General features: G+C 57.2%; 1 protein-coding gene and 1 pseudogene across 5 annotated transcripts in view; both read right to left on the reverse strand.

Moving 5' to 3' along the window:
* SEPTIN9 (septin 9) overlaps positions 1–27,203 on the reverse strand; it is a 222,044-nt gene that overhangs the window by 59,045 nt on the left and 135,796 nt on the right. The window lies entirely within an intron of this gene.
* Positions 1–27,203, reverse strand: part of LOC129533869 (uncharacterized) — a 46,124-nt pseudogene that overhangs the window by 6,587 nt on the left and 12,334 nt on the right.

Raw genomic sequence — 27,203 nt, forward strand, 5'->3', positions numbered from 1 at the left:
AGTGCAAGACTCTGACTCAAAAAAAAAAACAAAACAAGTGGGAAGAGGGGAGACAGTGGAACAAGGAGTCTAATCTGTAACTGACTGTGAACAATCAACTGAGATAACTCACTACCTTCGGACCAGCCACGGGCCCCACCTTCTACCTGCTCTTTTGAGTCACATTTTTCAGTGAAATCCCATATGTATGTGATTAAATCTGTCTTTTCTCTCATTAATTTATCTTCAGTGAGTTTAATTCACAGACCCCCAAACACTGAACCTAAGAGGGTAGAGGAAATGTATTTCTTCCCCGCTACAAAAATACTCCACCTCTTCACTGCAGTGTCGCCTGTCCCACCCACAGCCGGCAATTTGGACCCCGTTTCTCAAAGTCTATGAAAGCAGGACAGACTGCCTGCAGGATGTTCCCGTCACAAAAGGAGGGTCAGGTCTGGTAGGAGGAAAGAAACGGAAGTGGCAAACGTTCACCTCTTGCGCTAGACAGAGGCACCAGGTGTTCACTGCCCTGGGGAGTAAACATTTTTAAAAACGGAAAGAAAAATCTTCAGCTTCACTGGGGTATAAAAAGTCATGACCTCTTCCGTGGCTAAATGGCTGGGTGGCTCGGGAGACAAGCGGTAGCCACCCTGAAGCTCAGTTTACTTGCCTGTAAACGGAGGGCAATGAAACCACCTGCTGTATGGGTGCTTGACAGGCTGTTGCTCAAACTTCCTGCCCTCCCTTATGGGGTTTTGGGGAAGATCATATGAGCTAGCAACATAAAAGCACTTTGAAAACCACACGAAGTGTCTAAGCATGGGGGCGCTGGCTGACTCCAGGCCTGTTTTCACAAGCTGGCAGAAAATCCCCCAGAGAGGGCCTTGTTTTTCCCTCCGGGGTAGGGGCCGCAGTGTCAGACCTGATGGCACTGGTGCTGCTCAGGCTATCTGGCGTGAGACTGTTGTCAGCCCCAGACCCACTCCAAGTCTGGGAGGGAAGCAGGCCGGGGTGGGGGTTCTGAAACCCTTCATATTTTTGGCAGAGACACCAGGGCAGGCAAAAGTGTCACTCATGGCAAACTAAGAAGCTTGTCTGAATTGGGCCCAAACCAGCCCAGCCCAGAATGGAGGCCAGCTCCATTCTCTCCTCCCAGAACCAGGAGCCCAGCACACCAGAGGCTGAGAAAATGCTGGAATAGCCCCTCCATCTGTTTGTTCAGAGACAGGGACCCTAAGCCACCTTCTCCCCCAGCTCACTCCACAAACGCTTTGTGCCAGACTCTCCCTGTCCAGGAGCTACAGGCCCTATTTGGGAGCCATCCAGGGTCTCAAGGTCTCCACCACCCAGCTGTCCATCTCATCGGGCCAGGCCTGCAGGCATGGAGATCAGCAGGATGTGGTTCAAATCTGGCTGCACCCTGATCAGCTGAGTGACTCTGGGCCCATTTCCTAACCTCTGGGAGGCAATGCTCTCTCATCTGCAAAAAGGGAAAAGGGCTCAGCGAGGAGAGTGACAAGTAAAGGAGATGGCACCTGTGCAGACGGCACTGTGCAGGCGCCCAGTGGATGATCACGCGTCACCTTCCTGCCTCTTCTCCCTGCTTCTGTGGGATCGTGGGCAGCAGGGAGCCAAGAGGAAGGGAGCAGCTGTCCACTTGGGACGCAGGCCGCTCTGAATTGGAAGAGAAAAAGGAATAAGCAGCACCTGCTCACTGACAAGCTTCATGTATCTGTGCCTTAAAACCCTAAAGGTGCATCTGAAAGATTTTCTGGGCAAATTCTCTTTTATAGGTATACGAAAGCCAGGTGCAGTGGCTCACGCCTGTAATCCCAACACTTTGGGAGGCGAAGGCAGGCGGATCACCTGAAGTCGGGAGTTCGAGACCAGCCTGGCCAACTTGGTGAAACCCCATCTCTACTAAAAATACAAAAATTCGCCGGGCGTGGTGGTGGGCGCCTATAATCCCAGCTACTTAGGAGGCTGAGGCAGGAGAATCGCTTGAACCCGAGAGGTGGAGGTGGCAGTGAGCCAAGATTGTGCTACTGCACTCCAGCCTAGGTGACGGAGCGAGACTCCATCTCAAATAAAAATAAATTTTAAAAAAAGGTATATGAAAAAGGTAAAATGCCATGAGTGTTTTGTCGCAATGTGCCAGTTACAAATGGAAACTGGAGGACTTCCCAAGTCATCTCTTCCTTCATTCCTTCCCTCCCTGCATATGTACTAACAGTCCCCTGGGTGCTGGCAGCATCAGGGGACCTGGGGTGCCTCACAGGCCCTGCCTGCTCAGATCTTAGACCCAAGGAGGAGACGTAAAAGTTAAAATAGGGTGGTAAGTGGAACAAATGGGGACCAGATGGGGCAATTTGGCAGCACTTGGCAAGGCCCTTCTTAATGAGTCCCCAAAGAGGCCCAGCTTCCAGGGGAAGGAGGTGCCCCAGGCAGCGGGGGCCTGCAGAGGCGAAGGCCCAGGGCGGGGCTCTCAGGGAAGCCGTTCAGGATGCCCAAAAGGAGGGGGGCAACTCACGAGCCTGGTGACAGGGCCAGTCATAAAGTGCCATGAAGCACCAACCAGGCTGCCCACCAGCCTCCAGGACAGAAAGATCACAGCAGTTAAGGTGTGGGGATCTGCTCACCTGATCCCCACTCAGCTCAGAAAATGACTGTTTCAGGGCCACAGGCAAAAGCCCAAGTCCCGCAAGCTGCTGGCCACAGGGTGCAGCTGCGGCAAGGTGGGGATGCCCACCGGCCAAGGTCTCTAGGACCCCTGGGCTGCCGGAGATGCCTGCAGGACACCACGGGGGCAGGCCAGACTAGGGGTACTTCCACCTCTTCTCTCAGGCCCCAGCCCTCAGGCCAGAGTGTCCTCTGGTCCCTGGGGCCCCCAGGGCTGCAGATAGACAGGGAGAGGCCTGTGCCATGGTGGGTCACCTGGTTCCTGCAGGAAGTGGCCAGAGGCTCCAGCACCTGGATACAGTAGCTACTCTTCCAACCCCTGCCAATGCTGCTGTTGCTCCGGGTCCACTCCCTCCAACCCTCCTCCCCAACCAGGGAGGAAAGCACTTTGGAGCAGGAACTGGGCTACCTAGCTTGATATTCCAGCATGACTCTGCATGACCCTGGGCCAGTCACTTAACTTCCCTGGGCCTCCATTTCCTCAGTTGCAAATCAGGCAGACAACCCCCCAAAGTCTCCTTCAGCTACAGAATTCTAAGTGTTAAAACAAAAAAAATCCACAAAAAGGAAACATGTGTCCAGCCCACACCCTCGCCTTCATTTGTCAAAAGGGGAAATGGATTTGCTACGGGGTTTTCTTCTCCCAAACAGACATGGGAGACCTTTCCTATGACTGCAGAACTGGAGCAGTCCGAGAGGAGCCCAGAATCTTCCAGAGCTTGAGATCCACAGGGGAATTTCTCCTAATTCTTCCGGGATAGAAGCACTGCTGCCTAACGGCATTCAATTCCCATCACTGCTGTAGCAAATGACCACACACTTGTGATGTCAAACAACACAGATTTGTCCCACCCTCCACCTCACTAGGCTACAGTGTCCACAGGGCTGCGCACTCTCCCGAGGCTGCAGGCGTTTTCCTGCATTTTCTGTTCACCTGCATTTCTTGGCTTGTGGCCTCCTTCCAAGCCCCTCCCACTGCACCCCTCAGATGGTCTATTGCGCTTTTAAAAACTCTTGTGATGACAGCGGGCCGGTGTGGATTATCCAGGATCATCTCCCTGTTTTAAGACCAGCTGATTAGTGACCTTAGCTGGCCCTGCCATGTCACCTAACATAGTACCAGGTGCTGGGGATTAGGATGTGCTCAACTCTGGGAGTCATTATCCTGCCAACCCCAAGACCTCGGTCCTGGAGGGAGATGAAGGGTAGGACTACAGGCCCAGGAGGCTGCCTGCGTGGGTTCAAATCCTGGCTCCACCACTAAGGAACTGGGGGAGCACATTATCTGTAAAATGGGGGTCTGCGGGGAGACAGCCTCTTGGCTGTCAGCGCAGAGTGAGGCAGTGTGTGCAGTACCTGGAGCAGCTCCATGAGCATCTGTTCCCTCCTCGCCAAATCTATAAGAACTGACCTCGGCCCAACAGCTTCTCCAAACCTTCAGCTCCTTTCGGTCACAAGGCCAGGAGCACCCCCTGCAGGGCCATCCAAGCCCCCAGCCCCTCTGAAAGCCCCAGCCCACACGATGCTGGAAGCAGATGTGTCGTGGGCTGCTCACCCATGCATGGCCACCGGAGAGGCCCGGATGATGCCGCCTTCAATGGGTGCCCAGTGCAGGGCAGGGCCAGGCACCAACAACCAGCCACAGTCACCAGTGCAAGCAAGGGGCCCCCACTGTCACCTCTGGCCTGGGGCCAGGGAGAAGCTTCTGGAGGCACCTGACTTTCTTACAGGGAGTGGGGCTACAGGAGAATATACCCGAAAGGGGTTGGGGGGCAGCAGAAAGTCCTCCCCAGAAACTCCATCCTTGGCTCATGACAGATGATTCTCCCAGGCCACTACTGGGGTTCACTTGGGCTTTTGCAGCATGGAGTTTGGCCACCCCAGAACGATGACTGGGCAGGCCAGGGCCACTGGCGACGGTGACAGCAGGCCCCTCTGTGGTCTCCCCACCAGAAGCATCAGGAGGTCAGAGCAGTCGACAAGCCCTCACCTGGTCCCTGAGGGGCAGAAGGTTTTGAGCAGCCTCCTGACCTCTCGAGGTCCTCCCACCTCACTGAGAGACCCCCGAGAGTACTGAGAGCCATCCCCTGGCTTCTCTGTGAGAGAGTTGGTTACATAAAGGCAGCCACACATCCAGCAAGATGAATTTACAATCTCTGAGCCCAGGTCCATTCCAGCTTCCCCATAGGGAGCTCCTGGGGGCGTGGGGTGGGGGTGTAGAAGGGAGGGGTCGGTGCTCCATCCCTGGGAACCAGGCCATGAGTCCTGGACTCAGGCCAAACCACAGAGGCCTCACTTCTCTCCAGGCTTTTTGCTTTCCAACCACTTCTGCATAGGGCGTTCTTCTTTCCCTCGCAGGGCCCCACTGGGGTGGGGTGAGGAGGAGTCACAGAATCACAGCAGCTGCCACACGGGGGTGTCAAGGCAGGAATGCTGATGCCAACCTAATGGGCACGGGGAGGCAGAGCAGGAGGTCTGCACCCTGGGCTTGGCTAGGCTGTGTGACCCTAGGGAACTCACTTCACCTCTCTCGGCCTCTAGTTTCCTCCACTGTAAACCGAGGGAGTGAGGCCAGGTGATCTGCACAATCGCGTGAATCTGTGTCCTGCATCTTCCACTCACCACCCCAAACAATGCTTCTAAATCCCAGCTTCCCAATGCTTCAGCACCCTCCTGCCTAAGAAACACTTAGGGCTGTTCTTTATGCTGTGCCCCAAATAGAGGCACCCTGGCCCTCTCCTGGGTGTCCTTACCAGGGCCAGAATGGGCAGCTCACCCTGCAGGAACCCCCAAGGACTTTCAGTCACTCCCAGGATGGGGGCTGGCTGCCCGGAAGCGGCTTTTGCCCACCTCCACTGCAGCCCCTACCACGAGGCTAGTGCAGCAAAACAGGAGGTGTAGATGGCAGGGGCCAGGGGCCAGGTCACTCCCTCCAGCGGGGCAGGAGAGGGGCGAGGAAAGCTGGACACTGATCATTCCAGGCTGAGGTTCTGCGTGGAGGAGGGGGCCCATGGCAAAGGAAGTGGGAGGATGGGAAAGAGCTCTTGCTGGATACCCCCACCCCGCTGGCTCCAGCCCCGCCCCCGTCCCATCTGCGGGGAGAAAGTGAGGCTCTTTGCTTTGCCAAATCCCAGTAATGAATCTCACATTCACTCCATCCTCTGCTTATTGGAAACCCTCTCTCCACCTTCTGGATCCGCTCTGAACAGCTGGGCTGCAGAAGTCGGTGGAATGAAACATGCAGGGTGGCTCAGAGGGGCCTGTGCCGAACAGCGCTGTGTCTCCACCCACCCCTTCCTCTGAAGATAAGGCCTCTCTGTTCCTGCCCTTTCCCTGGGAAAGCTGGAGAGGGGGCTGAGGAAATGGGATCCACCATTAACTCTTTCGTGCACGTCGGCTTCCAGCAGGCATCCTCACACTCCCCAACCAGGCCCGCAGGGTGGAAAGGCAGCCGCCGAGCTCAACTCAACTCCCACCCAGCCGTGGAAGCCAGTGTGGACGGCAAAGTACCCATGCATAAACACCCACACGAGGCTGAGGCCAAGAGAACATGCGCTCAGTTCTCCCTCGGTCCTCCAGCAACGTCTCCATGCTCTAGCCCTGCATCAAGCCCTAAACGGTGTAAGGTTTTTCCAGGTGGAGGAATGGAAGCCCCTAAGAGGTCTGTGCTTTAGGGATTACACAGAGGCAGGGCTCAGGAGCAAAGGCCTCCAGATCCCGCAGTGCGGCGCTGGCAAGCTTGTGCTGCTGCATTCACACAGTCCTGGGATGAAGGCGACATGCTGACCTCCCTCAGGTGGCTGCAGGACAGCCAGGAGGAGGTGAGATGCCAGCCAAAGGCAGCCACAGACAACAGCACTACGGATTACCAGAAATGCCACCCTCGTGCCAAAGCGACCGCCTCCCCTAGCTGCTTCATTCTGTGTCAACATCCTTTGGGAGTGACATGTGTGAGACTGGGCTGTGCTGATGAGTGGCCACTGGCACCTCCAGACCACCCAAGGAGGGGCCACTCTGCTGCCAATCAGGTGTAGGGCAGGTGGCACTGGGGCACGACGACCCGCCCGGCATGGTTGCTCTACTTCTCCCTGCCTGAGCACAGGCTGGCAGGTTCAGAGGAGAGGAGGAAACAGAGCCACCATGGGGGGCGTGTTTAGGGGTGAGCCACCTCAAGAAGCCACAGAATCAGGGCATGGGAGACACTGCTCAGCTCTGCCACTAACCTGCCGTGCGAAGCTGGCCAAGTCACTGCACTTCTCTGGGCCTCAGGTTTTGCAATCAGAGGGCTGGCCGAAGAGGTAAATGACAGTGGTTAGGGATGGGGGCACTGAAGCCAGACTTTCCGCATTCGGACCCTCCCTCTGCCATACTCAGAGGGAGGCTTGGGCAGGTTACTTAACATCTCTGGGCTGTGGGTTCCTCATTGGTGAAATGGGAATAACAACAGAATCAATTTCACAGTGTTGTTGGGAGGATTAAAGGGGATACTTACTCCAGGTAAAGAGCCCTTAAGACAGCTCGGGGTCCTCAGGAAGCCCTTGTTACCATCATCGGACATCACCACTCCTGCCACGGTTGCCAGGGCCCCATCCAGCACCGGCAGCCTGATGTCGGCAGAGGGAGGGTGAGGTCTCTGCTCCCCTGCAGCGCCTCCTTTCCCCTCTTCCCTCCAGCTATGGCAACAACAGCTGAAGTTCACTCTTAGTTCCAGCGACTGGCTACCCTCCTGAATTAAGGACTGAAGGCCCCAGGCCTGCCACCCAAGGTCCAGGTGCAAGACGGGTGAGCCACGGGTCCTTGTCTTCATCACACCCAGGCTTCCACACCCTCCTTCAAACAGGCCTTTGCTTCACGTGCAAGAGAAAATGCCAACCCTCACATCTGGGGCGGGGGTGCCCACAAATGCCTTGGACGTGAGCTTTGACGGGGTCATGGTGCAGGTCCTGCCAGGGCACCTTCAACCACAGGGGACTACCTGCAGCCCACAGAGGGTCCCCTGCAGGCCAATGGGACTCTGCCACCCTGCCTGCCACCCTGCTTAGCCACCTGGTAAGGAAAACAGGCTGCAGACTCAGAGCCAGTACGGGCTCATATGCTAGCAAGACAACACACCAAGGGAAGGATGTGCAGGACAAGGGAGCCATGGAGACCTCACCGCAGCCTCAGCCACCCACCAGCAGACCCTGTGCGGACGCCGGGCAGGCCACCCTACCAACTCTCAGGATGCTCCTGCAGGCCCTGCGGGTGGACAGGGTGAACGGAGGCACAAGGAGGGTAAGTCTGACAGGGGCTGGGGCTGGGCCTGGAGCCAGAACCCCAGCCAGTCCTGCCACCGTATCCTAGGGCACTTTCCACAGACAGCAGGCCAAAGCAAGGTTGCCCAGATTAAAGGGGAAGGGGCCCTGCCTCTCCCACCATGGGCCTCCTGGAGACCCCAACACAGATCCCCAGCCCACAAACACCAAACCCAGGGCCTTTGAGAAGTGAGAAATGTGAAAAACGTACAGAACAGCTGCAGCTTAGCGCTTCTAACACGCCAGACTCACACAGGCACACCCAGCGTCCCTGCAGAGGCCAGAAAACTCTGTGCTGGGAAGTCCCCCGATCTGGGGAGGCCCCACAGCAAGCTCCCCTCTCTGCCCATCCACCAACGGGCGGAAGGTCCTAATTAGGACCATATGGGAAGGGCCAGCGGGAGGGGCAGAGAGGGAAAATGAACAGGCAACATCAAGTGCCTGGAGCGGGGGAGGCAACGGATACCCAGGAGGGGAGGGCAGGGGTGCACTCCCCATCTAACTCACAGGGAACGGGGGTTCGGGAGGTGCGGGAGAAGGTCCCGGCCTCCTCATCTCTCTTCCTCTGCAGATTCACTCACAGCCTGTCCACGGGCAGCTAGATCCAGCCACAGGTCAGACTCCCGCTCCAGCCCCACCCCTCTGGCCTATTGAAAGCAAGCCAGGACAGTGAGGGGGATGATGCTGCTATTTCCGGCATGGCCATGCTGGGCCTCGGGGTGGGTGGGAACGTGGCTGGGGCGCCATCCCTTTTGGCCGTCACAGGCACAAAAGCCTCTCTGTGTCCCAGTGCCACATGTGGGTCCCTTCCCTGTTGCCCCAACAGGAGGGACACCTGAGCAGACCCTGTTGGCCGGGGGGGGGGGGCTCCTCACACCCAGCCCCACCCTGGCCTAGCAAACCCCCTTTCTGATCCTTGGGGCAGGAGCCACCAGGTCGGGTCTCAGGCAATGGCCAGTGAAGAGGCTGCATGGAGGGGCTTCTAGGCTCACAGGAAGGGAGGCTCTCCTTCCCTACAACGTGGCTGCAGCATCCTGTGACCGAGAGGGACACCACAGCTGGAGATGGTGGGATGGAGGATCCGCCACAGCATCCTCAATGCTCAGAACATCTCATTTTGCACAAAAAAGCTCCAAATTCTCTTGAGGGCTGAAGCCATTCAGAGTTGGGGTTTCTGTCTCTCAGGCCAAAAGCATCCTGTTGGAGCAGCTGAGAGCACAGCGGGAGGGGAGGGGCAGGAGGGAACAGCCCCCTCGGCGACAGGGGATTCTCTGACTCCAAGAATCAGTGCCTGCAGAGGGCCTGCAGACACCACTACCCACCCCCAGCCCTGAACTGTCCCCTGCCAAGGGGCCAGAAATTCCTGGGAGGGGGACCGCAGGGGGCCTCCCTCATGAGAACAGTGACTGTGGTCAGGCCACAGCTCATAAGTCAGCAACTCTGCTCAGCCACCGCGGTGGTCCCCTCTTGATGGCTTCCAGAAAAAGCGTTCCACCTTCTGTCATCAGTGTCCTGAAATCCAAGAATATTCTCCAAACAGCAACTGCAGCAAAAGCTAATGCTGCGTGAGTGCCGCAGGCACCATTTCCAGGGCCTCACACACCCCCCCCCCCCGCTCAGTCCCCACAAAAACCCCACTCCATCCTTCCTCCCGCTCTCTTCCTCTAACACCTCAGAAAACGAGCATGGAAGGGTTAAGCTGGCCTGAGGAGGGGCTGGTGGAACAGCCTGAGGGTCCAGTCTCCAAGAACTTCACATTGCAAAGGGAACCCTTGGGTCAGGGAGCAGGGCACAGCCCCCATCTCTCTACCCCCGTTCTCAGCACCAGGCCTGGCACAGACGGGGCCTGGGCCACGAATAAATGAACAAGTGAATGAGAGCCTGCTGAGGGAAGAAGGTGACAGGGACAAGGGAGAAACAAAGCAGCCAATGCCGCCGTGATGACGATGCCAACGGCAGCACTGACACGTGGGCTCCTGTCATGCCAGGACCGTTCTAAGCACTTTGCTCTATGAACACCTTTGTGTCTCATCATGTCTCGAGTGGACATTTCTATTAGCCCATTTTACAGAGGGGAACACAGTTGAGCGTATTGGCCAAGGTCATGCTGCCAGGAAAGGTCAGAGTCCAGGTAGCATGTGGCTTCCCAGCCGGGCTCTGGTTCACACGGCCTCACAGGCAGCCCCATGAAACACGAAGAGAGAGCATGTGAGGGGCCCCCCTGCTGCCCCCCACCCCCAGCTGGGGTCCACCCTCTGCTGAAACCTCCCCAACCTGTTTCTAAGTCCCGCCAGCCACGAAACATTTTTTTGAACATCCAGTACCACCCTCCCATGGCTGTTTGGCCTCATCCTTTTACAGGGCAAGTCTTGGGCGAAAAGTAGAAAGGATGAAAATCCCTGAGAGAGGTGACAAGGTGGCAACTTTTTTTTTTTTTTTTTTGAGACAGCATTTCACTTCCGTTGCCTAGGCTGGAATGCAGTGGCACGATCTTGGCTCACTGCAACCTCCACCTCCCGGGCTCAAGCTATTCTCCTGCCTCAGCCTCCCGAGGAGCTGGGAGCACAGGCATGTGCCACCACACCAGGCTAATTTTTGTGTTTTTTTGTAGAGATGGGGTTTCACCATGTCGCCGAGGCTGGTCTCAAACTCCTGGGCTCAAGCAATCTGCCTGCCTCAGCTTTCTGGGATTATAGACGTGAACCACCATGCCTGGCTGAGGTGGTTCTCATATAAAGCAGAGAAAACCACCTTTAGTTCAAAACAAATTAATAAGTATTGAGTGTCTATGTAGAAAAAGACTGGAAGGAAACGCGAACATGTTAACAGTGTTTGTCTGGAGGATGCAATTATTATTGATCATTTCCTTTACATTTTCTAATTTAATTATTTTGTCACAAGTAGGTGTGATTTTTAAAATCACAAAAGATAAACGTTGGTTTTTTGTTTGTGTTTTGTTTTTTGAGACAGGGTCTCATTCTGTCACCCAGGAGCTGGAGTACAGTGGTGTGGTCATAGCTCACTGCAGCCTCAAACTCCTAACTCAAGCAATCCTCCTACCTGAGCCTCCTGAGGAGCTGGGACTACAGGCAAGCGCCACTGCCCCCTAGCACCTCTGTTGCCCAGACTGGTCTCCAACGCCTGGCCTCAAGCGACTCTCCCGCCGCAGCTTCCCAAAGCTGGGATTGCAGGCGTGAGCCACCACGCCCAGCAAAGATTGCTTTTCAATCAGGAAGACAGATGCTTCTTAGCACTTCTTGTTCTTCTTCTTTTTTTTTTTTTGATACGGAGTATTGCTCTGTTGCCCAGGCTGGAGTGCAGTAGCACAGTCTCGGCTCACTGCAACCTCTGCCTCCCAGTTTCAAGAGATTCTCCTGCCTCAGCCTCCAGAGTAGCTGGGATTACAAGCGTGCACCACCACACCTGGCTAATTTTTGTATTTTCAGTAGAGGTGGGGTTTCGCCATGTTGACCAGCCTGGTCTTGAACTCCTGACCTTAAGGGATCCACCTGCCTTGGCCTCCCAAAGTGTTGGGATTACAGGCGTGAGCCACCACCCTCGGCCTGCTTCTTAGCACTTCTAACCTCTGCCCCTTGGCATCACCTGGCCAAGCAGATGAAAAGTTCCAGTGAGCTGTCAGCCGGCACCGGGCTGGGGTCTTCCTTGGGCAGCTCCAAGTGGCTAGGATCTGGCTTCTTTTCCAGAGCTGGGTCCAGAAACCAAGATCGGGAATGCGTGATGGCTGCTCTGCGGGCCCTTGCTATGAGGTCACTTCCCTGGTTCCAGTGATCGGCCGCTAGCTGTAGGGAGCATGTGGGTTCAGCCAGGGTTTGTGTCAACATGGCTCTGCTCTATCCACGGCCTAGTGGGTTCCTCCACCCCCCGCTGCATGACAACCCCAGGAAAAATGTTAGGAGGGAGGGAGCCGCTGGGGGTGTGACAGGAGAGACTTTCCAGGGACAGATTTGTAAAAACTGCTTCAAAGTCCTCTCCAAGGACTTTCAAGGCCTCCACTGCCCCCTACTGACAGGTCACGGCTCGGGCAGAGAAAGCTGGGGATGGAGCTGGCGGGGGAGGGTGGCCAGCACCCGCAAGGCAAGGAGATGAGCTGGGAGAACAGGGGGCTGGGAGGGCAGCCCCAGGCCAGCTCCTGTCTCCAGAACCACTGTCTCCCTCCTCTGGCCACAAAATGAGGCTGGCCAGACACAGGCCTACTCCACAGGCTGGCAGGCTGGGCGTGAAAGCACTGTGCTTGCATGGGGTACCCCATGGTGAATACCATCAGAGCCAACCCCCAGGGTCTGCTGTCCTACAGGGAAGCCAGTGTAAGGTGCCCATGGAACCCAGAAGCATCTAAAGGACTTGACAGCCATGAGCTGGGAGGATCCAGTTCTGTAGCAGGAGAAAGAGAGGCACAGAGACAGGTTTCGCAACATCTGCCCCATCCGCTGTGTTGCCCTGAGCACAGCCCACCCCTCTGTGGTCCCGAGTCTCAGCTCCGAGGTCTCTAAGACCCCCTGGGTCCCCGCAGCTCAGGATGCTCACTTGAAAACGAGGCTCAGCCAGCAGGGCCTCCCTCGTCAGCCCATTACTGGCCAGCTCCTGCCCAGCACCCTCCAGCTCATTATCCCTATCTGTGCAAACTCCACACCGGCACCCTAAGCCCTTCTTCCTCCAGGAAGGAGACTGTCCCCAGATGTGTCCCCTGTTCCCTTTTGATCAAAGCCCAGAAAACAGGAACCAGCCTCGCGCCTCCTCTCCCCACCGAACTGTTGGCCTTTTTGGATGCCCTCTCTGATTCTCTGCCAACATCCCCACAACACAATCAGCCCTCAGTCCCTCCCCAAATGCAATCGGCGAGCACGCTGTAGCCCAGGCAGACGGTGATGTCCCCATTTCGCAACCTGCGGGAGCCAGCACACCTCTCAGCCAGGTGGGCTGCGGGAGCCAGTTGTGGCAAGGGCAGGAGGCCTGGGTGCTGACGGCATCGGCACCATCAAAATTACGGTCAGATCAAGGTCACGGTCAACGAGCTTCTCCACCTGCAATTTCCTCCTCACCAAGGTGGCCTCAGCCTCAGCCTCGGCCTCAGCCTTGGTCTTGGCCTCAGGAGCTGCAGACACACCCCCAAGTCCCCGCCCCAGGAGCTTGGCCTCACACACACCGGAGGACACGGAGCTGGGGCACAAATAGCCAAGAACAGGTACATCTGCAACCAGGAGCAGGGGGCGGAGGGCTGCTGAGATGCTCCCATTCTCACCGGCTGCCTCCTCTGAGGGCTTACCACTTATTATACACTGACTGTATACCCAGGGCTGTGACATGTCTGCTTCTTACATTATATCATTAAATCCCCAAATTTGTCCCCAATTTACATACGATGAGGCAAATTCAGAGTCAATAACCTGCTTATCAGCTTCTGAACCCAAGGGTGGCTCTAACCTCCCTCCTTCCAGCTCCTTTGGGCCTACATGAGTACTGAGGCACAAGGGAACCCCACCAGCTGGGAAGTGTGCCCTCCCTCTGCTGACCCCACAGCCCTCCCAGCCTGTGCCTGAAGCTGCCAACACCCTCCCATCCAGCACTGCTCTCTGTAGCCTGAGCTGTCGCTGTGTGACCCAGGGTTAGTGCCCTAACCTCTCTGGACTACATCTGCAAGATGAGGATGCCACCGCACAGCCTACTTCAAATGGTCACTAAGTTGCCTGCACAGCTAACATCTGCCGAGCCTATGACACGGACGAGCTTTGCTTCAATTTCGAATGTGGTACTCCCACCCAGTTTGGGGGTGGAACTGTTAGTTCCTCTTTTTCTGGATAAGTTGAAAGGCTCCAGAAGGCACCAAGGTCAGCTGATCTGCCAGTAGGTACAGTGTCCACCCGTCACTCACAGCCCTCCCTTGACCGCTTCGCCTGTCTCCCCAGTTGAGATTCTGTGTGTACTTGAACACTTTGCCAATGGTTGAACCTGCACCAGGGTCAGTGTGTCAGCTGGGCCTGCCAGGCCACCGTCCCCGAGCTCTGTCCAAGGCAGGGCCAGTGTTCATACCTTGCTTCCTTGCCAGTGTCCCACCCAAGGCCCTGGAAAGGCCCTGGAGTCAGAGATCTGGCTAAATCCTGGCAATGCCCCATACCTGCTGTGTGACTATGGGTCAGCGACTCAGCCTCTCTGTGCCTCCCGGGTTGCTGTGAGGGTTACAGGAGATGCTCAGAGGGCCCTGAGCTTGGTGGCTGGCATGCTGGAGAGGCTAGTTACGTGGTGCAAGGATGGCAGTGATGACAATAAATGAATCGAACGAAAACAAGGCAAACTGGGCCTGGGGAGGGGCGCTGGTTAAACAGACCCGAGTGGATCAGGACCTTGCACATGATGAGCAAGCGGGAACAGCTCCAAATAGCAAGTCGGGCAGGCCCAGGATGACTCAGCCCTGGGTGCTGTCCAGGGCCCCCTCTCGGCTCCCCTGCCGGCCTGGTCTCCTCCTGTTCCAGCCTGACTGCCCCTATGGGCTCCAACAAGTTCCTGACCAGGACTGAGGCAGAACAGACAGGGCTCAAGACCCTGCAGGCAGGCACAGAGTGTGAATGGCAAACAGGAGATGCTCCAGGCCCCCTGCCGTCCTTCCCTCCCCGAAGGCTGACAATGTCAACCTACAGAAGAAGCTGTTCTTCCCGGCCTCGGATCCCATCTCAATACAGTGCATGAGGCAGCTGTGCCCAAGGGGTGTGACTACCCCTGCAGATGGAACCCATTCACTGTGCCCAGCCCATAGCCAGAGCCCGGAGGACGGGGGAAGTGAGATGGGGCATCTCCTACAGTGAAGGGAAAACCCAGTCTAGCTATTTTTTCTTGTGTTGCTTCTGGAACTCACCCTGTCATGGCTCTGTCCTAACTCAGCTTCCCAAAGCCTCAGAGAGCTTTGTCCTTTCCCCTGCATCCCATCTTGTCCACTTGTGCTGGGTTAGTACCCCAGAAGCCCTGTCTCCTGTCACTCCCAGGGCACCAAGGCTGGTTGGTGGGTTTAGGGATTCCCATCTTCTGATCCAGCCCCAGTGGCTCACCCCACACTCACCTGCACTCACAGGTGTGTCTCCCACCTCCGGCCTCTGCACAGGCGGCCCCACATTCTGGGAGCTCAGCCTCCCCCAAGGACTCACTCCGGAGCACAGGGACCTCTGTCTCTGACTCCTTCTTAGCTCCAACCACGAGCAGTCCATGTCATAGCAATTCCTTAGCTGCTTGTAGCTGTCTGCTAAGTTATGATAATGGCCTTTGCCCTCTAATCTAATGTCTGCATACAGACAAATCGCCACATTCTAAGCAGACCAGATACCACTTCCTCCAGGAAGTCTTCCCTGACTGCTCCAGTTGGACAGAGGCTTCCCTCCTTTGTGCTCCCCTAATGCTTAACAGGCATTCACTGAGCACCCGTGACATGCAAGGCACCCACAACACAAGTCAGTGTCCCCTGCCCTCCCAGAGGGCATATGAACAAATAAACGGCAAGACTCTCCAATACTCATCCATGCCCCACAGAAAGCCACCCACAGGCATGGGAGGGCTGCTTTAACTGTGGGTGACAGGGAGGCCTCTCCAAGATGGCAGCGCTTCAGCAAGACCTGAATGAGGCGGCCAGGAGGTCTGGGGAGGGACTTTCCAGGAGGGAACAAGTGAATATTCTTCCGTGAGGATGAGCCCTCATGTTCCAGGAGCAGCCAGGCCAGGGGACCGGTGCAGTGAACATGGGCTGAGGGGAGTGGCCAGGTGACGTAGGATCTCACAGGCCGCCCCACGATGAGTCAGCACCCCAAGCACAGCAGACACCCAGGGAAGGTTTAGGCTGGGGAGTGAGCTGAACAGATTCTCCATCCAGGAGCTCACCGGGGCTCCTGGGCTCACGCTGTTGCGCCACTGCAGGCCTCCGGGGGCTCGGGGGGGCACCCTTTACACCATCATCACAGGCAGCACTCCTGGGGGAGGTGTGCTGTGCAGGGGACTCGCTGGCCACCCTGTGGGGCAAACCACGGGGGACTGTGTAGGACAGGCGGTCAGTTCAGGAGGGACAACTACCCAAGCAGGGGTCAGAGGGCACTCGGATTCGGGAGGAATGCTCAACTTCTCAGGCCCAGGCAACCAGAGGTGGGGGGCGGGGTGCTGCTTCCTGAGATGGGAGGCCTGGGGGCCTGGCTGCATTCCCTGGTGTGGAGGCGCTGGGAGGTGTGGAGGCCTCCTCCTGAGGCTGGGACCCTCTGGCCATCCTGACCCACTGTTCCGATCCTATCCTCCTGTCTGAGGGCATGGCCTGAACTCACAGCCGCACACACTCCCCTCTGCACAGGGCCCTGCGGGGCCGGCACAGCAGCCTCTCCTCTACAGATCAGGATGCTCAGCTCCAGGAGGGCTGGGACTGTCCAAGACCGCACAGCCAGGGTCAGACACAGCTGGGCCAACCTTGTGACTTCTGGCTCCACGCACAGATTCTAAGCACACAGGTAAAACTCTGCTGGCTGGGAGGGTCGGGGGGTAGATGAGCGGGGGGCAGCTTCCTCTTAGCCTCCCAACATGCCAGGTCCCTGGGTGGGAGGGGGCACAAAGACCCTACCTTTCCCAAGAGACAGAGAAAGAGGCAGTAGAGGGTCCCTCTCTGGCTGAGGCTCCAGGTCCTGAGTGGTGAATGCAGCCCCACTTGGAGGCTGGAAGTCAGGCGGCCTTGGGGGTGTGCGAGGCCCGCCAGCTCAGCTGCAGCTCCTTCTATGTAAGGGAACCCCCCCAGGCAGCGTCCCCATGACCAGAGAGGGGGCCAGGAAGAGGTGAGGGCTGTAGCCAGAGTGACACTCGGGTGGGCTTCACCCTGGGGACACGGTCACATCCCCCTCCCGGACCTCTGAAGCCCTCAGGTGCGGGTCAAGGGCTCTCAGCTGCAGGCAGGAGAGGGCCCCACAGCCACAGATCTGGGGAGTCCAGCTTGCAAAGCCCAGAGGCTTCCGGAGGCCGCTGGCCCGGCTTCCTGTGCAGCTGGGTTTTCCTGGGAGGCCCTCCTCCGGCACTCTCAGTCCCCAGCCCGCACGACCTCCCACAGCTGGGCCCATCTTCCCAGGCCCGGGTCACATGGTGCAGGTCAGTGGGGCTCTGGGGGAGGGCAGGGCGCCAGGAACAGCCCCGGGGGTGGGGGGACTGGAGCAGAGCTCACTTTGGCCGCCTGCCCACTTTGCATGAAGGACGCTAGACTTCCACATGTGGTCACTCAACTTCGCCCAACTATGCGTAAGTCCTGGTTACCCTCACCCTACTGATGGGAATTAAACTGGCCAAGGAGAAGCTCAGAATCTGAGCAGAGCAGGGGTCCGAGCCTCCCAGGAGTTCTAGGTACCCCCCCAGCCCCTCCTTCCGAGTACTGAGTCCACACACTCAGTGCCCGGATGCCCATTCACTTGGGGGTCCGGCAACTGCTAGTCAGCATGGCTTACAAAGGGCTTCTGTGCAACAGGTCTCATTTGTTCCTCCCAAAAACCCTCTGAGGCAGGACAATGTTATTCAACCCATTTTACAGACAAAGCAACTGAGTCATAAAATGGCTTGCCAAAAGATACAGAGGCAGAAAGATCAACAGCAAAGAGCTTCTCTGTGATCCTGACCAGCAAGGCCCCCAGAAAAAAGCAAGGGACCCCGAGGCCCTCACAGGAACAGGGTCCTGGAGGAGAACAAGGGCTTAGCCTCATGCTACCCTCAAGGGGTACCTTGAAGGTCAAGGTATTGGGCCCAAGCAGGCTGGACTGTGTTCCCTGTACCCCTCCCACCTCCTGAAGCCCCTTCCCTCCCACCCAGGTGGGCCGTGGAGGTGTCCACAACACATAATGGAACAGCTGGTAGGTCATTGGGCACCCCACTGAGCCAAGGGGCTCGATCAGAGGCTCAAACAGTGGCACAGAAACCATGAGCCTCGCTGCAAACCAGCTCAGGCTTTGGAGTCAAGCAGCCCTGTGTTCACAGCCAGGGTCAGCCGCTTCTAGCTGTGTGGCCTGGGGCCAGTTCCTCAACCTCTCGCTCAGTGCCTTCTTCTCTGCAGTAGTAACAGGAACCGTTTTCTATGGCGATAGTGCAGATACATCCCATGAAGCACATAAAGCTTCGAGCCCAGAGCCTGGAGTACGTCACGACGCAGTAAGTGGTCACTTACGATTCATGAAATATTAATAAGGTGAGGGGTGGAATGACAGCCTCCTTGCGTTGTCCCTAAAATGGAAACAAATCTGCTCAGCGCTCAAAGCAGCAGAAAGTGAGCCAAGGACAGGCTCCCAGCGACCATGCCCTGGCAGAGTGTTCCCTGCTGGCCCCAGGCAGGGCTCAGGGCGGGCGGCCACCCTCCAGATGAGCTCATCGCTGGCACCTGCTTCCAGAGCACATGCCTGGACTTTCCAGATCTTTCCTCCCCTCTGTCTGACCTTCCCCTACTCTGCAACCCCCACCTCCTGCCACTTTCTTACTCACTCTCTCCTTTCATTCCTGTTCAAAAACAAATAATGGAGGCCAAATGTGTCAGCTGGCTCCCTGGAAAGGCTTCCCTGCAGCAGGAACGCGAGGGGGGCGGTGGAGGATTGCTCAGCGCAAGCCACGTTGATCTCCGCGTGGAGCCGGGGAAGGGGAGGCGCTGAGATCGAGGGTGCTAGGATCGAGGCACTGAGATGGGGTCACTGGACAATGGCCAGGGCCAGCTCCCGTTCCCACCCCAACAGGGGCTCCCATATTCAGGGGCCACATCTCTAAAGTCTCTTGGGCAAGAGAGACAAATCCCATCACAGGGTCAGAAACGCTGCCTCCAGGCCGCCATCTGGGTGGGGGTGAGAGATCCCTCACTGGTTCCTAAACATTCACTCTGTGGACAAAACTATCAAGAGGAACTCAATGTTTCCACAGCAGCTTGGTCAAGATATAGGTATCAGGCCGGGCGCAGTGGCTCACGCCTGTAGTCCCAGCACTTTGGGAGGCTGAGGCAGGCGGATCGCTTGAGGCCAGGAGTTCGAGACCAGCCTGGCCAACATGGTGAAACTCCATCTCTACTAAAAATACAAAAATTAGCCAGGTGTGGTGGTGTGAGCCTGTAGTCCCAGCTACTCGGGAGGCTGAGACAGGAGAATTGCTTGAACCCTGGAGGTGGAGGTTGCCATGAGTGGATATCGCACCACTGTACTTCAGCCTGGATGACAGAGCGAGCAAGACAGCCTCAAAAGAAAAAAAAGATGCAGGTATTGTCTCAGGGTTCACAAGTCTAACCTGATCCCTGACGTTGGCATTTAATCCTGATGCAGATCCCAGCAGGAAAAGGGAGACGAGCCAGAAGGCTGTGGGGACGAGGGGTTTACAGCAGTGCTTATTAGACTTGCTCTGGCAGGCACAAGTGTCCCCTGGAGGCTGCTAGACAAGCAGAGGGCCCACCCCAGAGACTCTGGTTCTGGAGGGCTGGGTTAGGGCCCAGGAAGCTGCATTTCGGCAGGGAATTCAGAGCTATCCTGAGTCCTACTTTGGAAGCAAGAGCCAGGGGGCAGAACAGAACCAGAACCAAAAGCTTCTGTGGGCCCAGTTTCATGGGGATGGGCCCGGTTTCATGGGGATGGACCCCTGCGCCATCTGAGGTGACCATTAGCCCGGCTCCCTGGGACCAGCCCTGAGTGCTCCTTGGGGAAAGCGGGACCTGCAGAGGACGGTTTTCCAGGATCCGCCTGACCACCCACCCCCAGCCCGCTCTTACCCCAGCTTCCCTGACCTCCATCCTCCACCTAGAACTCTGGAGACCTGGCCTTGGAGGCCCAGAGACCAGAAATGAGGGGAGCCAAGGGGAGAAGCTCCCCTCCCCATTCGCTGGCTACGCCAATGGGCTGACCTTCCAGGAAGCCACACCAGCCACTGCTACTGTCCTGGCTGCCCCGCCTGGCCCCGAGGTGATGGCAAGCATTCCGTTCTGCCTGCTTCTTCACCTGAGTCTCCTGCTGATGTCACGAGGGGCCTGACCACGCGCCCAGGAGGTACAGGACAGAGCCCAGAGCTGTTCAAGAACACATAAGGCTGAGGCCCGGGTCCTGCACCTGGGAAGGGCCAGGAAGGGTTAAAGGAAAACCCCAGCTGAGCACAATGGCTCATGCCTGGAATCCCAGCACTTTGGCAGGCCAAGGCAGGAGGATCATTTAAGCCCAGGAGTTGGAGTTCAGCCTGGGAAATATAGTAAGACCCCATTTCTACAAAAAAAATTAAAATTAAAAAATTAACCAGGCATGGTGGCACACACCTGTAGTCCCAGCTACTTGGTAGGCTGAGATGGGAGGATTGCTGAGCCCAGGAGGTCAAGATCACAGTGAGCGGGACATTGGGCCATTGAACTCCAGCCTGGGCGACAGAGAGAGACCGTCTCAAAAAAAATCCCTACACTCCATGGAGCTTAGCAGAACCTTCGGCCAGGGTGTCTCGACTGTGAAATGAGCGTGGCAGCTGCCAATCCCCGAGGGTGAAGACCCATCCACTAGCAACCTGCACCGTGGCGCGGTGAGAGGAAGTGCCTGGGGAAAGACGTCGGCCGAGGCAGAGAGCTCAGCCCAATCCACCGTGGAGGAGCCACTCCAGTTCCAAAGAGAAAGATCAATAAACCTCAGGTGAATGGCCCAAAAGCCATCCCTGTACACGCAGAAGGTGCATTCTGGGACATGTGGATACCTTCTCCCAGGACAGGAAGCAAAACCAGCAGGCAGAGACATGAGCCTCCCTGCTCTTGCCGGAGCCAACCTGGAGCCCTCATCTCGGTCCCCAGGGAAGCACAGACCCCCACCTCCACCGCAGCCAAAAGACTTCCTGTTGACTTTCCCAGCAGCATCCAGCCCAGTCTTGTGGGGAGAGGCGGCAGGGGGAGGAGACAGAGAAAGATGAGCTCCTGGCAGCTGTGACTGGGGGGAGAGAAATGCGGTTCCAATCTGTTCCTGCTCACCCCACAGACGGGCGGTGTCTTATTTCAAAATCCAGGGCAGCTGAGGGACTGAAGGAAGAGGGGGACACCTTCTAACTGGGGTTTTCTTTCATTTCACCCCATGGCGCCTTACACAGGAAAGAGCTGGAAGGTCTCGGGCTCCTGGCATCCAGCCAAAGTCTCAGGCAGGGGCCCAGACACTGGGCTGTGTTATCACTCCAGGTAGCCCGGGAGTCAGCGACGGCAGAGCTCCACCCCTACCCCCACCACTGCACAGTACCCCGTCTCCAGGACAGCTCAGCAGCCAGGCTGCTCCAGGGTTCAAATCCAGACACTTAACTGTGGGGGCCTCAGGCAAGTGGCTGAAGCTCTCTGCGCCTTGATTTCCTAATCTGGAAAATGGGATGATGAAAGTAACTGTTGGGCAGGGCAAGGGGTAAGTGAAAGCCAGCGTTTGAGAGTGATGTGGTTAGGACCGTCGTTGTGACCACATACTGAGCCTTCTCCTCCCACCTGAGACAAGGGTTTCACTGACTGTTGCCAGAAAGATCTGGACCCAGAAGGACCAGGAAAGTCGTCTCATTCACAATCCCAGAGGGAAGGGGAGGTCCCCGTGCCAGCTGGCTGCTGCAGGGGAGAGGGTGGGAGACAGTTGGGGGACAGAGGAGCAGGGGCAGCGGGAGGAACGGCCGGCAGGGAAGTCCGCCTGAGATCTAAAGGACTGTCCACCAGGAGGAAGCTCAGGCTCTCCCCACTGAGAAAGACTCCTCTGGACAGTTGGGCTGCGGATTCCCCAGTCCTCTGGGTGGAGCAGAATCAGCCATCACTGAAGCCACACAGGCTTGCAAGCACAAGTGGGGGACTGCCCAGGTATCTCTGTTTCACAGGGGCCAGGCACCAAGGCCAGGGTGGCCAGAGGACATGACGCAGCCCAGTAGGGGCCTCGCAGAACCACCAGCCAAGAAGACACATGCAGAAGCACGCAAGTGTTCCGAGGAGGCAAACTTCCTGCTGGACTGAACATGGGGAGCTGAGCTTCCAATCACTGAGCCGGGCTGTCCAGCCCGCTTCTCTCTTCCTGAACAGAAGGTCCCCAGACAGAGCAGCCAGGCAACGGCATGGCCAAGCGGGGGTCTGCATTCCAGTCCTGCCCTGCAGCCTGACCAGGCTGTCGCCCTCCCAGGAGACAGGGGACTGGCCAGGGCTCCCCTAGGCTGCCACAGGAATAAGGCAGGGCTGTGACCTCTTCCATGGCCCAGGCACCTGGGGGAGGGACCATGAGCTCCAGTTCAGGGGATAGACAGGAAACGGATAGTCCACCCTCCCCCCAACCACGGAGCTGGCTTCTCCTCCACTGCATCCTCCCCAGCCACGCCCCCCACCAGAAGACCACCGCACCCAATGGGTGGTTTTGCAGCGACACCCAGCCCGATGAAGTTACCTGGTGGGGGCCTTGGGGGATGCAGCCTCCTGAAATACACACGGGCAGTGGGTGAGTCAGAGGCTGCGTGGGACCTTGCTTCCTGGGGATGGCTGGGAGGTGCCTCAACCGTCTGTAACCCGAGCCCGCAGTGACCCGGACTTGCTGCTTCCCCATCCCAGCCCTCTCCTATCAGCATCCGCTAAGCGTCAGTCAGCAGGTGCCGGCAGGGAGCCACGGCCTAAGGCAAGCCTGCAGTTAGACCAGCACCGGGGGAGGGACCGGGAGAGAGACCTCTAGAGTGGAAGCCACAGCCCCTCTTCCTCCTAGGCTGGGCAACAGACCACCATTCCCAGCCAGCCCTGGGGAAGGGGGAGGGGTCAGCTGGGTCGCAGGTACAGCGCTGGGGTCCCCTGAGGTGGCTGCTGCTGACTACGGCCCCTCTTCTTCCTGGGCTGGGCAACAGACCACCATCCCCGGCCCACCCTAGGGAAGCGGGAGGGGTCAGCTGGGGCACAGGTACAGCGCCGGGGTCCCTGCGGCGGCTGCTGCTGACCACGGGCCTGTTACTCCTCCTCCAGCTGGGTTGCCACTCCGGTCCTGAAAGCGCCTCCCTCAGCTCCCAACTCGTGCCCAGGAGGCAGCCGACACCCCAAGCGCTGCCACAGCAGGAGGCTGGGCCTGCAAGTGTGACTCGCCTGGGGAGGGGCAGAGGGAAAGACCACCTCCGTTCAAACAGCGGCCTTCTCCCTCCCCTCGGGGGTTCCCACGGGGTCTCCAGTCTCTCTCTGGCCAAGAGGTAAGGAGAGGCAGGAAAGTTTCAGGAACATCGGCAGAGAAGAGACAGGGCAGGCTGCCAGAGGAAGCAGGTTGTAGGGTGCCTAAGGCTTCAGGCTGGGCTTTGGGAGGCCAGGGTATGGGCAACCGGGAGGCTCAGGCAGGGAAATCTGTCCCGCAGGGACCCTGGGAGACAGGGGAGAGGGGACATGACAGCCGTCCCTCGCTGCCTCCCGGCTGTGGCTTCCAGGGGCCTCAGCTCAGACCAGAAGCACCCCATGCACCAGGTCTCAGTCCAGCCTGGAAGCACGGCCCACAGACCTACATGACTGCCTGGGCAGTGATCCCCAAAGGGTCCCCCGTCACCAGCTGGGGAGCTCCCGAGGGAAGGGTGGCTTTGCAGAGCATCTGGAGACATCAATGGGCCGTGAGGAAAGGAGGAGGCATGGACATCCTCACGGCCTTAAGAGAAAATCAAGGCAGAGCTGGAGGCCGGGCGTGGCGGCTCACACCTGTAATCCCAGCACTTTGGGAAGCCGAGGCGGGCAGATCACTTGAGGTCAGGAGTTCAAGACCAGCCTGGCCAACATGGTGAAAACCGGTCCCTGCTAAAAATACAAAAACTAGCCGGCCATGGTGACACGCACCTGTAGTCCCAGCTACTCAGGAGGCTGAGGCAGGAGAATTGCTTGAACCCAGGAGGTGGAGATTGCAGTGAGCCAAGATGGCACCACTGCACTCCAGCCTGGGCAACAGAGTAAAGCTCCATCTTAAGAAAAAAAAGAGCAGAGCTGGAGGCCAGGCGGCTCTCAGAGCCTGACAAGGAGGCTGTGGGGCTGGGCTGCCTTTCCAGCCATCCGAGGGGCAGGGACTGGCCCAGCCTGAGCTTCAGACCCACAAGAGGCTGAACCGGAGCGGGACTCCAAGATGAGGCAGGGCTATCCTGTCCACACCTGTGTCCAGGCCTCAACGGCCACCCTCTCCAGGAACTCAGTTTGATGGTCTCTCAGGCTGAGAGGCTGTCAAGGGGCTGTAAGGAGCCCCAACGTGTGAGTCGGTGGGTTCTGATGTGTGACAGCTCGGGGCACTCCCCCCACCGCCGGGGAAGAGGAATGAGGAGCCCCCACTCCCGGTGTCTGGCAGGTGGGAGGCCGCCACTGGACTGTGTGCCCAGGTGCCACCAGACCCCGAGGGCCCACGGATATGGCACATGACCTTTAATGACCAACGCCTGTGCAGCAGGTGCTGAGGGGCCCCAGCCCCGAGCAAGGCTGGGTTCCTGGAACCCCCCCTCCGGTAGGAGGATTTGCAGCTGAGGAATTCTTAAGAAATTTTTTGGTAGCAAACAAAGCATGGGGCTGGACGGTGGACCTATGAGTGCCCTCACATGAACGCGGATATAGACAGAAAAGACGGCAAACATTTGTGAACAAAAGGAATGGCTCCTGCGTATTGAACTTCCACTTACCGGCCCTTGTCTGGTATAAAGTCCTCAGGAACTCTCCAACAGCTTCAGTTAGAAACGTGCTTTTGTTTGGCTATGTGGAAAATTCTATACACACTAAGATATATGATGTTTCTGGTCCTCTCTACGAATGTTCTATGCTTTCTGGGTTTATGATTTGGAATTTGCAGACCTCTGCTGCCTCTGTTCCAGAGTCACAAGGATCTTGGATGCAGGAAACATTTTCTATGTGCAAGGGCCCCCTTCCCCTCTGCCAGGGTCCATCGGCCTCTCTCTGTCCACAGGTGTCACCCAAACCCTTGCACCTGCGGCCTCCTCTTTCTAATTACCTCGTGCAACTCGTCAACAGCTTCCCCACCTCGAGAGCTTGGCTGCTGGAGACACACAAGGCACACAGAATCCGTGAAATGACACTGAGCATCTATTAGGCACTTACTGTGTGCCTGGTTTGGTAATAATAAGTAAAATCACAATGCTCTGGGCACATGAGTACACTTCCTTATGTTCATCCTCCCAGCAACTCAATGAGATGGCTCTATAAATGGGGAAACTGAGGACAGGAAGGCCAGACTGGCCCAAAGCCACAGGTTAGGAGGGGTAGGGCCAAAATTCAAATCCAGATAGTCTGGTACCAAATCCCAGTTTTTCACATGAAAGGCTTCTTGTAACTCCTCGAGAAGGCTGGGACTATTATTTTCATTGTACAGATGAGGAAACCAAGATGCCAAATGGCCAGACAGCCCTGGAGCCAGGAGGTGGGCCCAGTGGCTTATGGGAGCACATGGAATGGAGCCCATGGGAGGCTCGAGGTTGGGGTCCCGCATCTTATCCTGGTCTAAGGGATGAGGTGACTGGGAGTGTCAGAGACACTCTGGGACTGGCCATCCAGGTGCTCTGCATCCAGTTCCAGCGTGGAGTGGGCGAGGGTGGACAACCTGCCACCCAGCAGGGCTGCTGTCCGTATCCCGGTGGCTCTTCAAAGCCTGGCTAAGCAAAGCAAGACTGTCCTCAGACCAGAGTGACCCCCAAGCCACACAAGCACTCAGTTATGCTTCGGAGGATGCAGGACTGGGAAGGTCTTCCTCCCACCGCATCCTCACCCAGCTCCTCCATGGGGCAGCTGGCTCCAGGCACAGACCAGACGTCCCTCTCCCTGCCTGCTGCCGGCATGTCCCTGGCTTCACTGCTGCTTCAGGGAGGGGCCCAAGAGCTCCCCGGCCCCGTTATTCATCACACTCTGTTCAGAGGGCCGGGGGCTCAGCACCGACGCCAAGCATCCAGCAGCAAAACCACGGGTTGGAAAGAGCCACAGTGCTGCTCTGATCTGGCCCCGTCCCATATTGGGTGCCGTTCTCACCAGCTCCTTCCTGTTCCTGGCCCCACCTCTCAGGTACCACAAGCTCTGCAGGTCCAAAGCCAAATTCACTAGCCCTTGACCCTCTCCAGCTGGGATTAGGGTGAGGCCTTCGTCCAGGTGCAAAAGTTAAGGGAGTGCCGAAAAATCCAGGAATCAAACAATATTTTGAAGCAACATTTTAAACAAATCAAATTCCACGCTGAACAAACTCTGACAGGGCTGTACACGTGCAGGGCTGGGCCTGTCTTAATTTAAAATTCCAACATTTGTTCATCATAGAGGTTACTATGCATCATTTCAATATTGAAAAATACTGCATTAAATACTATCTGTGTTGATTCCTGAGCTCTTTGGTGTCCCCTTACATTTTGCTCCTGACAAGTGCCTGACACACCTTGCCCCAGCCGGCCCTGCTCTCCAGGTGCCCTCCTGGGGCTGTCCTGCCCACGCTCCTCGCAGCCACCAGGAGCCACTGAGCCACTGCATCTGCCTTATTTTGCTCCTTACGCCTCCGCACCGTCCACCTCGCCATGCTTCCCTCGTGTGCCTTGGTCGCACGTCAGCTCCAGACAGGAGCCCGGTGGGCTGGGAGCTCATACTAATGCTGCCTTCCCTCGGCTTCAGTGCCGGGCACAGGGCAGCACTGGAGATTTCTTTTTTTCTTTTTTCTTTTTTTTTTTTTTTTGAGACATAGTCTCACTCTGTCACCCAGGCTGGAGTGCAGTGGCGCAATTTTGGCTCACTGCAACCTCCACCTCCTAGGTTCAAGCTCTGCCTCCTGGAATCAAGCAGATTCTCCTGCCTCAGCCTACCGAGTAGCTGGGACTACAGGTACACGCCACCACACCCAGCTAATTTTTATATTTTTAGTAGAGACGGGGTTTTGCCATGTTGGCCAGGCTGGTCTCGAACTCCTGACCTCAGGTGATCTGCCTGCCTCAACCTCCCAAAGTGCTGGGATTACAGGTGTGAGGCACCACGCCTGGCCGAGACTTCTTGAATAAACAAACATTACCGGCATGGAGATCCGCCCAGGGAACCTGCTCAGACTCTGCCATTGCACCTCTGCCTGCTGCGCCCAGAGGCAACCCAGGGCCGCTCCAGCCGTCTCCACCTGGCCACCTCCTGGCCCTCACCCAGGCCGGCTTGTCCCACCCTGTGGGCCAAGAAAACGATCTAGTGGGTGGTGACCAGCATTTCTTTTTTAATTTGAAAAGAATACACTCACCAGCGTTGGCAACAACCCAATGTCCCTCAGCTGATGAAGGCAACATGTCTGTCCACAA

The sequence above is a fragment of the Gorilla gorilla genome, chromosome 4 (assembly GCF_029281585.2).
Source record: "Gorilla gorilla gorilla isolate KB3781 chromosome 4, NHGRI_mGorGor1-v2.1_pri, whole genome shotgun sequence".
In the NCBI taxonomy this organism is placed as follows: Eukaryota; Metazoa; Chordata; class Mammalia; order Primates; family Hominidae; genus Gorilla; species Gorilla gorilla.